Raw genomic sequence first — 11495 nt, forward strand, 5'->3', positions numbered from 1 at the left:
GGAATATATGACATTACAAGTCAGAGAGAAAAAAACGTCATATCATAAAAGGTGCCCCACTGTAGCTTCCAGATATTTTTTTTCTGGGAAAGGGGAGCAGGTAAATAACTCATATAAAAATTTCTTTAACTAAAAAGCAAAGCAAAAAAAAAAAAAAGGATGAATAAAAAATATAAACCAGTATCTCTAAATTAAAATACAATAAATAGTTATATGAATGTGTTAGATTTCCATCACTGTGACAAAATACCTGAGATCATCAACTGCCTAACAGTTGGAGAGTTTTCAGTCTATGGTCAGCTGCCCATGCTCATTTGGGCCTATGGCATGCAGTTTATCATGGTGGGGAGCACACGTGAAATAAAAATTGTCTATCTCATGGCAACAGGGAAACAGAGAGAAAGGGGAGGGGCTGAACTCCCTATATCCTCTTCAAGGGAGGGGCCCCTTTTACCTAACTTCCTTCTACTAGGCTCCACCTCCTTAAGATTCCACCATTTTCCAATAGCACCCCAAGCTGATGACCACCAAGTCTTTAGCATATAGGCCTTTGAAGGACATTTCAGATCCAAAATATAGTACTCTGTCCCTGGCCTCTTTAAGGGTCATAAACATCTCATAATCCAAAATGAATTCAGCCCATCTCCAGGAGTCCCCAAAGTCTTAACTCAGTATAGGAATAAAATGATTGTTCTGTTTATTTCCACATGTGTGTTTTTTAGACTTGGTGCTCAAAAAGCCTGAGACTCAAGACAAACCATTCTTAGCTGTGAGCCCCTTTACAAATAAATAAAAAGATATGCATGTCTAAGATATAACAGCACAGAGTAAACATTCCTATACAAAAAAAAAAAAAAAAAGGAGGAATGGGAAAAAAAAACAAGGAAGAATCACACCAAAGGAAGAGCAAACTCAGCCGGGCAAACATTGAATCCTACAGCTCCGTGTCTACTATCTGTGACACCCAGTGGTGTGATGTGAGCTCCAATGAGTTTGGGCAGCCCTGTGCCTATGGCCTTGCTGGCTATGGGCCACATGGACTGTGTCTGCTGGTTGCCTTCAGCTTCCCTCAACAGGTGTTCCATGGTCCTGGTATCTCTAACTTCCTTAGGTCTCCACTGCAGCCTTATCCTCACTCTCATAACTTTATTATGAATTTCTCCATCAGAGGCTGCTTGCAGGGACTCTTAACCCTGCTACACATCACCTGGCCTCCCAGGCTTCCCTTTGAATTCTCAGTGGAAGTCTTCTTGACCCCACAACTCTTGCATTCTGTGTTGCAAGACAAAAAGAACATCACATGGATGATGGCAAGGTCTGACCCCAGCTCAGACTGTGTGAGAACCTGCTCAAACCACAGCTACAGCAGTCTCTGAGTGTCCTTATAATGAAACAATTCCCTCAGTCACTCTGTGTGAGCACAGTCCCCTTCTCAAAGGAAAGTCTTTGAGACAATCTTCTATTCACATCACTGAGCTTGTTGTGGGTGGGGCTTTGCTAATTCCTAAGATGAACTCAAGGCATCTTTCCTATTGTTCTGGTGCATAGTTGGTGTCTAAACTCCACACCACCTTGGATACATCAAACTTGCTCCTTTTCTGGCCAAAATATAAAATTTCACTTTCAACTCTGCTTTTTGCTCTGGATTCTACTATAAATTTGGCTAAAAGTAGCCAGTAATAACCATACCATAGCTTCAATCCCATGCTGCCTTGAAAATTTCCTCCCCCAGACAAACCACTCTGTCACCTTTAAACTCAACTTCACACAAGTCTCAGGGCATGAACAAAATGTAGATAAGTTCTTTGCAAGAGTATAACACAAGTGGAGTCTACCATAATTCCCAGTAGAGTCCTCATTTCTATCTGAAACTTCATCAGCACAGACTTTACAATTGTCATTCCTATGAGCATTCTGGTCTGATAGGTTCAGAATTTCCCACTAAGCATACAGCATTTTCTAGCTCATTTCTCCGAACTTCCAAATTCCTGCACATCAACTCCAAAAGTTTCTGAACCACACTGCCAGTCATAATCACATCAAAAATCCCACTTATCATCATCATTATAAGTTAGCTAGATTTCCATGATATGACAAAATATCTGATATAATCAACATAAAAAGGAGGAAAGATTTACTTTGGCTCATAGTTTCAGAGGTTTTAGTCCATGGTTACTTTGGGCCTGTGGAGGCACAGTATGCCATAGAAGAAACATATGGCAGAGAAAGATTGTTCACCTCATGGTAGCCAGGAGAGACAGAGAAAGACAGAGAGTGGAGAGAGAGAGAGAGAGAAGTAACTGGGGTCCCAATATCTCTTTCAAGGACACACCAGTGAAATAACAAAAAGAACATCAACTCAGCCCCACCTCCTAAAGCTTCTACCACCTCCCAGTAGTGTCATAGCCTTGTGACTAGGCCTTTGGTATATGGGCCCTTGGGAGATTTTAAAATGCAAAAACAAAAAATAAATATGTATCATGTGACTTAACTGTATTTTTAAAATCATGTCTTTATTAGATTAAAGTAATTGAGGGTAAAATTGGCCTGACATTTTAAAAAAATATATTAAATGTTACCTGTGATTCAGCTCTCAAATATATATGCTTAATTTGTGATTGAGAAAGATAGTGTATTAAAAATGACTTTATCATGTCTTCAGTACAGCAAAAATTAAATGATTAGGCTATGGTGTTTAGAATATACTTTGAAATAATAGAAGGGGGGAAATTGGATGGAAGATAAATGAAACAAGACTGGTCATCAACTGACAAGTACTGATGCAAGATAATGGACATTTCATGGTTTATTACACTATTTTTTGCACATTGGCATAAGTTTGAATTTTTTTGGAACAAAGAGTTTAAAAATTTAAAAAAGAAAGAAAACTAGCTAAGCTTTTGATAAACTAGTGTTTGGCTCAAATGTCCCCCTAGCATCTCAAGTAAGAAAGTAAAAGTTAGAAAAATGCTGGGAATAGTGGTGCATATGACTGTAGTCCCAGTGACTCAGGAGGCTGAGACAGGAAGAGTGCAGTTCAAAGCCAACCTCAGCAAAAGCAAGGTGCTAAGCAACTCAGTGAGATGCTGTCTCTAAATAAAATAAAAATAGGGCTGGGGATGTGGCTCAGTGGTTGAGTGCCCCTAAATTCAATCCCCAGTACCAAAAAAAAATGTTAGAAAAAAACTTGTGTGCCATTAATTTTAGGCAGTGTGTGTGTGTGTGGGGGGGTGTGAGAGAGAGAATATATGCATGCATCTTTAATGTATATGAACACTCACATAAAAATATTAAAAAAATGTTTAATAAACAGACATATGTAAATATATAGAGATTGTGTGTGTGTGTGTGTGTGTGTGTGTGTGTGTGCCATGGCTTTTTTGGAATGAACAAGCCTGGATTCTCAGACCTTCATGTTCTAGCTGAGGATCCTTAGCTTTCAGTATAGTTAACCCCTGTGCGATAGTTTGGATGTGGTTTGTTCCCGCAAGGTTCATCTGTAAGAGGCTTAGTTCCCTGTGTGGAGGTGATAGAACCCAACTCAGCAATCTACTGGTTGCTCTCTTTTCCTCTTTGTATATAGAGGTTGCATTAGCTCAGCTGATAATATTCTCAGATTCCTGCACAATCCCTTGTGTGGGTTTCACTCACACCTTTATAAACAGTTTTATGTGCCATGTGTTTTCTATTTCCATCCTCCTTACTAAACAATAAGTGGCACATAGTTACTAAAAATAGAGTTGGAGGGATTATTATACACTATCTCTTAGTTATATCCTAGGTGAAATTTTAAGCTACACAGAACCTATATAGAGACAGAGAAGAGAGATGTGGAATTGTGGTTATCAGCCAAATACTAGTCTGCAAACCAGCTCCCTCTGCTAGTAGACATAAAGGGAGCTGAGAGTACAGTCCCTTCTCTGAAAGCCCCAACTTCTGAGAGTATTTCAGCTCTTCTAACTTCCCCTATATTCAAAAGTATGTGTCATAGCACACCAAACATTGCATTTTAATTACCTGACTACCTCTATTTGTTTCCTCTACTAGAATGTGAGCGATTCAAGGAAAAAAGCTTGATTTTTTTTCAATTTTATAACCCTAATATCTATCATAGAGGTGATCACATAGCAGACAAAACAATTAATTAATAAATGCATGCATAAATGAATGATTGCCAGTGAGGTCAGTGTTTTCCATAGCAGGAGCTCTAAACAGAGGCCTTTTCACATTCTAGTCACCATCTGCTTTCCAAAAACAGCCCCAAATCCAAATATGACCTTGGTACCATAGAAAAAGAGTCTTTCTCATCTGAATCACTCCCATCTGTCTGTCTACAACCAACATAAGGTCTTGAGGCTGAGACACACCTTCATTTGTTAAAAGGCGGGGGAGAGGGTGGAGCAGATGGTAAATTAAGGTACTAAAGCTCATTAATTCCTAATGGAGGCTTCCTCCTGGATGTAATTAGAACAAAAAGGAGGAAGAGCCAAAGGAGGGGTATTTGGGAAATAAAGTAGGCAGCTGGAAGAGGTTTATGAAAGGTATAAACCCTCAGGGAGCTTTCCATTAGAAAGGATAATAACATCCACACTTCACAATGACACAGTTCTTTACAACCAGCAAAACACTTCTGCACACATTATTCCACTAGAGTCTAAGAAAATCATTGTGGTACATGGCAAAGGATTTTTATTAACCAACAACTTAGTCACTCTGTGACTATGAATGGAGCAAAAGTGACGTTCAGACCAGGTCAAGAGCTAGTGCACCTAGCTCATCTGTCACACGCCACGCTATCCTTTCTGCTACTCTCATTACCAATCACTTAAAGGCCTTCCAGTTGCCTTCTCTTTCTGACTGGCAAGTGGGATACAGGGGCACTTAATAAGCCTAGGATTTTTATGTTCTTATGTCCTCATGGGAAACCTTCCCATTGGGAAGTGTTTCAAACCAGGAAAGAAAGGAGTTCCTACCACAAGACCTAGTTAGTGTCATTCCATTTCTTCCTACTGTTCTCAGCACAAAATACATGTATGCACATATATAGTTTCATAGAGATTGAGAATTAAGTATTATACTTTGATCTTCTAAGAAGTGTGCAGTATAAATCTGAGTTATCTGCATTAAATGTAGAGCCTTCATTATTAAGACCTTGCTATAAAGTTTGGGTAATTTTATAAAATGTCAATCTATCAAAAAGAAGTCTATTGCTTGAAAAGTGACTTGTGTTACAGGAGTCATTTGAAGTCTTCTTTTCTCTCAAAGGTACATAGCTGACCTAGTTCAGAAGTGAGTGGAAAAAGAAGGAGGAGAACATTCTTTTTATCCAGTATCAATTGTTTGTAGCCATCTAGTTCTCAATATCATTTTCCTCCCAAGGAAGCATTCAGCTAACATTTTTATTGGACTGATGCCCAGATGTGCTCCATTAATCCATGCAGCTCTCTCAGTTGGATGCTTCAGATATTATCATCCATGAGTCCATATAGCACAAATATATTTCTAGAAATATTGTCATTGTATTATGTATGATCCTAACTTCATGAATTACACCTTCAAAGTAAATCAGAAAATACTGGATGTTTTATACTCTTTTAGTCATCTTAGTTTCCACAAATTGCCTTTTATTTTCATATTAAATGTAACTAAATTGGTTTTAGTGTGTTGTTATCTTAGTTTCCATCAACATCATCATTGGGTATTGTTGACAATGTGTGATCTTTAAATTTTATTTGTTGTCTTTCTGCTTTGTGAGTTTCATTAGTTCAAACATTGTCTTCCACCTGTGCCTTTCTGAAATGTATTATGGAAACTTTTGAAAAATGATTTATTTCTGGTATTCTAACTATTAAGTCTCCAAACAAAACTAACTAGTTACAAATTTAGCATAAAACCTGTCCATTTGTAGATGATTGGGGACAGAAATATAGTGTCCTTGTTTATTAGTTATGTTGTCCTTAAATAACTATCAGTACCTCAGCATGGTAATACAATTCTTTCTCAAAATACTATGTGATTTAAAACCAATGATAGAGTGAGCAATAGTCTATCCCAGAATTTTTAATGAATAGGCTTGGTTCCAAGAAGGCATTTAAATGAAAAAAAAAACAAAAAAACATTTACTCATGGAAAGGTTTAAAAAAAAGTACCTCAATATACTACATTATTTTCAAAAGGAAAATAGAACCCAATTATATTAGGATATCCTGGTTCTGAAGATAGTCTGGAATACAGAAAACTCCATGTGATCTGTGGAACCTTGAGCATGGCTCTATTCCTCTGTCTGCAGACAGAAAACAACAATGCCATTCAGCCATGACCGAGAGGCAATCTATGACTAAATATCACTGGGAATATTATCATCTGCATACCTTGGTGACAAGTGCCTTGCAATTAAATAGCATAAGAAGCAATACAGGTTTGTAGTTGGAAAATTTGTCTTAAGGTATGATTAGGAGTCAAAGATTAACCATGGATAAATATTCCTGTAGTTTGGTAAAGGTGTCCAAGTCCCAAGACAAGGAAAGTTCTTCTACCCAGATATGGAACTTTCCATGAGCATTCTAGAGCCTCCAAATTACAGGTTATACTTGGCCTTTCTTCTTCCCTTTAAAGATCACACTGACACAATCTTGGCTATAATAGATCCATGCCTACTCATAAAGATTTTCAGAGAAGAATAACTTCAGCCATGGCTGTAGGATATATATTTGTATCTGACAAGAGGAGATCGGTAACTTCAGTAACCCTGTTGCTTCTATCCAATTTATTTTGTAAGGTCACACATTTATCATGCTGAAAATTCAGCCCAAGTCTACCTGTTCTTTAACAACAATGCATTTGTTCATTCAATAATTACTTGTTGAGTGCTTCTTACATTCCAGGCGAAGTTTTAGGAGCTGGGATTTGGCAGAGAACAAGAGGCAAAAAATTTTTCCTTTCATGGTCTTTATTATTCTGTTCAATTGACAGTAACATCCTTATTTCTTATAAGAAATTGGGTCAACGTTTTTGATCAAAGCTAATTTTGTTGGAATTTAATTTCTTTAACAAAAAAAAAATTCAGCTACACAAAAACTAACATTAGGTTATTCTTATAATTTTGCAGCATTTTTGGCAGGTTATTTTCTATTATTTTCCATTCTTACATCCCCTTGAAGTGTACCCTAGAGTGAAAAATAGTTTTCCTGGAAGTATGCACAGCTAAATCACATCTGTATCCTTCAAGGAAGAAGGGGGCCTACCTCGCCATATTGCCCAGTTCAGTCCTGGAAAAAAAAATGTGGTATTGCTCTTATATTATGCTTCCTAAGAAGGAAATAGGGAAGGACCATACAATACTAACCACTCTTGCTAGTCCTTAACCACTGCTACTACCACCATTTTGTTTAGACTTCATAGACATTGAACCATTTAATCTTCATAGCAACCCAATGAGGAAGAGATGAGTAAACTGAGGATTGTTTACAATTAAGAGCTTCAGCAAATGGTGATGCAAGGTCTGTAAGTTTTCTGTTACTATAACAAAATACCTTAGATAATCAACTTTGAAAGATAAAAGTTTTATTTTGACTCGTGGTTTTAGAGATTCCAGTCCATGATCAGGAGGACCTATTGCTTTTAGGCCTGTAGCAAGGTAGGACATCAAGGAAGGTGTATGAAAACAAGGAATACTATTTACAACACAAGCCAGGAAGCAAATAAGGAGAGAGAGGAAGGGGCCAGGGTCCCACAATCCTCTCTGGGAGCATACCACCAAAGACTGAAAGAACCCCCATTAGGCCTCACCTCTGAAAGGTTCTACCATCTCCCAGTAGACATTCTGGGGACCAGGCTTTTAACACATGGGCCTTTGGGAGACACTCAAGACTCAAAAAGCACAGGGATTCATAGTAGGGTCTGTCTGATCCTAGCTATCATTCTTTTATGAAAAGTAGTTTTATTTATTTATTTATTTTTTGAGAGAGAGAATTTTTTTTAATATTTATTTTTTAGTTTTCGGCGGACACAACATCTTTGTTTGTATGGGGTGATGAGGATCAAACCCGGGCCACACGCATGCCAGGGGAGCACGCTACCACTTGAGCCACATCCCCAGCCCTGAAAAGTACATTTAATTATGTAATAAAACTATAGAAAGGAATTATTAAATGAAAGCCATTATTATTTCACATCTCACAGAATAGCATTATCCCAGATGAAGAGAATGCATGTTTTGAACATGCCCAAGTAATTTTTGTTCCTTCTCTTGAGTCTTTCCTTATGTAATAAAAGCATCATTTGGTTCTCAAATACACACTCCTATAAGAGGAAGACCTTCCTCTTTATGTCTAATCTAATTAGAATTTAAAAGAAAGGCCAGGCCTGGTGGTGCATGCCTGTAATCTCAGCAAATCAGGAGGTTGGGGCAGAAAGATTGCAAGTTCAAAGCCAGCCTCAGCAACTTAGTGAGACTCTATCTCAAAATATAAAATTTTAAGGCTGGGGAAGTTGTTGAGGGGTTAAGTGCCCTTGGGTTCAATCCCTGATTTTTTTTTTTTTAAAAAGAAGAATTCAAAAGAAAGGAATGTTCAATGCAGATATCTAGGTATATACCTTGGAGAAAGTAGCTTTAGTTGCTTCCCTTTCTGAAAACAAAGAACAATGAGGGAGGAAATCACTTCAGTTTGTTTTAGGAAAAACAAAGATTCACAACTCCAAGAATAATGAAACAATCAGAACACAACTCAACTATATAAAACTAGTTAAGAGTAAATTGAGCAACAAAAGGTTGATGGGTGATTATAATCAAGATGTGATTGTTATTTCACAAACTCTTGGTTCATGGGAGTCAGTTTTCTTTCATTTTTTTTTTCTTTATTAAGCTTATAATGTACGTTTTACCAGTTATATTTGGTGAAAGGACAACTTTATTTAACATTATTTTGAGAGTGAAGTATATTCCTTGTAAAAATACCCATTCCTGTATCCAGAGTCCCCCAGTCCCTCTTGGGCCATCCTTACTTACAAAGCTACCTCTGTCTAGTCCTGAACCCCCAGAAATGCTGTCATGCTCAACAGAACAAAGCACAACAAACATCATGGAGTGGTAGCAATTTGAATGAGGGCCTGATCCCGAGGATACACACACACACAAAGGCTATTTAACCCCAGACAATAGGACCTCATGCTCTCCACTGCTCATTTGGTGCTTATCAGAAAACCCTGAGTAACACTGGTTATCTTTTCAAGCAAACTCAATAAAAAAAACTTTCTGAATATGCAAAGCACTTGTATTAAATATTGAAGGACAAGAAGGTCAATAGATGATCTGCTCTCTTTTGTGTAATCTATCATGGAAGACAGAGATATATGTAAATAGTCCTGACATAAAGCAGTGAGTGCAGAGATAAAGAGAAAAAATAGCACATCAGGAAGAGTGATGTTAATTTGATGAGAATGTCTCCTGTACTTTCCACTTTACTGTAAATCCTCAGAAGCCAGAATTTTTATTTTCTTAAATCTTTGTACATAATGAGTGTTTTGGTCTATTGTCCTTTTTTTTAAATTTACATACGACAGCAGATGCATTACAATTCTTATTAAACATATAGAGCACAATTTTTCCTATCTCTGGTTGTATACAAAGTATATTCACACCAATTCATGTCTTCATACGTGTACTTTAGATAATAATGATCATCACGTTCCACCATCATTCCTAACCCCATGTATAGTCCTTTTTATTAAGGGTCAGAAAAACAACTCTAGGTTAAAGAATACTATCTTGTACACTCTTAAGGTCTAGAAGTAGCCTTGTTATGGTTTGGATGTGAGGTGTCCCCCAGAAGTTCACGTGAGACAATGGGAGAGGGTTCAGAGGGGAAATGATTGGGTTATGAGAGCCTTAACCCAATCAATGGATTAATCACCTGATGGGATTGAGTGGTAATGGAAGCCAGGTGGGGCCATGGCTATAGGGTATATGTTTGTATCTGACAAGAGGAGATCCTTAACTACTCTCTCTCTCTCCCTCTACCCCACCCTCCCTCCTCCCCTTTCCTGATCATCATGTTAGCCATCTCTGCTGCATTCTTCCACCATGATGTTCTGCCTCATCTGGAGTCCCTACGCATGGAGTCAGCCTTCTATGGACTAAGACATATGAAACTGTGAGCCCTCAAATAAATTTTTCCTCCTCTACAATTGTTCTTTTAGTCACAGCAGCAAAACTGATAAAACAAGCCTGATATTGGATCAGGTTTTCTAAGGAACACTTAAAATTTTTTCTCTTAATTCCAGGCTCTGGAATTTTTTTTTCTTCGTTGGGGCTTCACTACCCAAAGACCTTCTTAGTGGGATTAAAGACAGCCCCTGAAATATTGTATCTGATTAGTAACACTAACAGAAAAAGTGCTTCTCTTCCCCCAAATTTTAGCAAAAAGTCATGAAATTTGTCCCACATAGAATATTTCAGGTTGTGTGTCTTCTGCCATATGAGTTACTAGGGTTGGAGGAATGGAATATATTGGCTAGCCATTCTAAGTCACATGCCTGTGACTGGGGCAGGAGGGGCATCTAAAGCTCATGACCAAGAATTGCAGAAGGACATTTCTCCCAGAGTAAACATGAAGAGCAGTTACTATAAGAGAGGGGAATGTTTTCCAGGCAAGACAAACAACACATGCCTACCATAAAAAAAAAAAAAAATGTTCAACAAGTACTTGTTAATTGATGGATTGATTTGTAAGCCTGGGATAAATAAGATGATAATAAATAGGATGTGCAAAGGGAAATGTAGCCAAGAAAAATTGTGAAATGAAACCACAGAGGCGGGCAGTTTCCAGCAAGTCCTCTTGGAAACAAATCAACAAAAAGGAGCCTCTCCAGACTGTTTGCACTATCTGAGAAGAATTAACTGAGTCTGCCATCAGTAAACAACACTGAGGGCTTGCTTGGGTAAGGTCTGCATTCTTTGATACAGTAATGGTAGTACAGGTGTCAGGAAGGGAACATGGTTAAATGTTTGGGATCACCAGGAAACAGACGAAAAATAAATAGAATAATATATGTATCTATAAATTTCAAATATCAGGCCTTGGCTAACAACACTTGAAAGTATATTCATTGCACACTTTAATCAGATATTCTTGCAGTATTTAAAATACTTCTGTAAATGTCACAATGGAGAGGTACTACTTTGAATTATGGAATGGTCTGAATTGACATCAATATACATATTCTTCAAGATAAAATAAATTGGTTCTATGATGCAATCACTATCAAACCTGCTTAAAATCGGATATTATCAAGGCAGAGGAAACCTTTAAAATGTGATAGTAGAGGCCCAGCGGCCTGCTGAGGGGCAGAGCCGCCCCCCCCCCCCCGCGCCTGCCAGGTAGGCGGAACTGGGACCACCGGCAGAAAAGGCCCAGTGGCCCATGGCGGGACAGAGCTTCCAATCACTCCTGCAAGGTAGGCGGGCCTGCGACCCACCGGCAGAAGAGGAGCAGCGG

At 38.2% G+C, this 11495-nt stretch overlaps 1 long non-coding RNA gene across 2 annotated transcripts in view; it reads right to left on the reverse strand.

Moving 5' to 3' along the window:
• LOC125617929 overlaps nucleotides 1-11495 on the reverse strand; it is a 26484-nt gene that overhangs the window by 6210 nt on the left and 8779 nt on the right. The gene's annotated exons all lie outside the window — the stretch shown is intronic.

This window comes from Marmota marmota, unplaced genomic scaffold (genome assembly GCF_001458135.2).
Source record: "Marmota marmota marmota unplaced genomic scaffold, marMar, whole genome shotgun sequence".
NCBI classification, from domain to species: domain Eukaryota; kingdom Metazoa; phylum Chordata; class Mammalia; order Rodentia; family Sciuridae; genus Marmota; species Marmota marmota.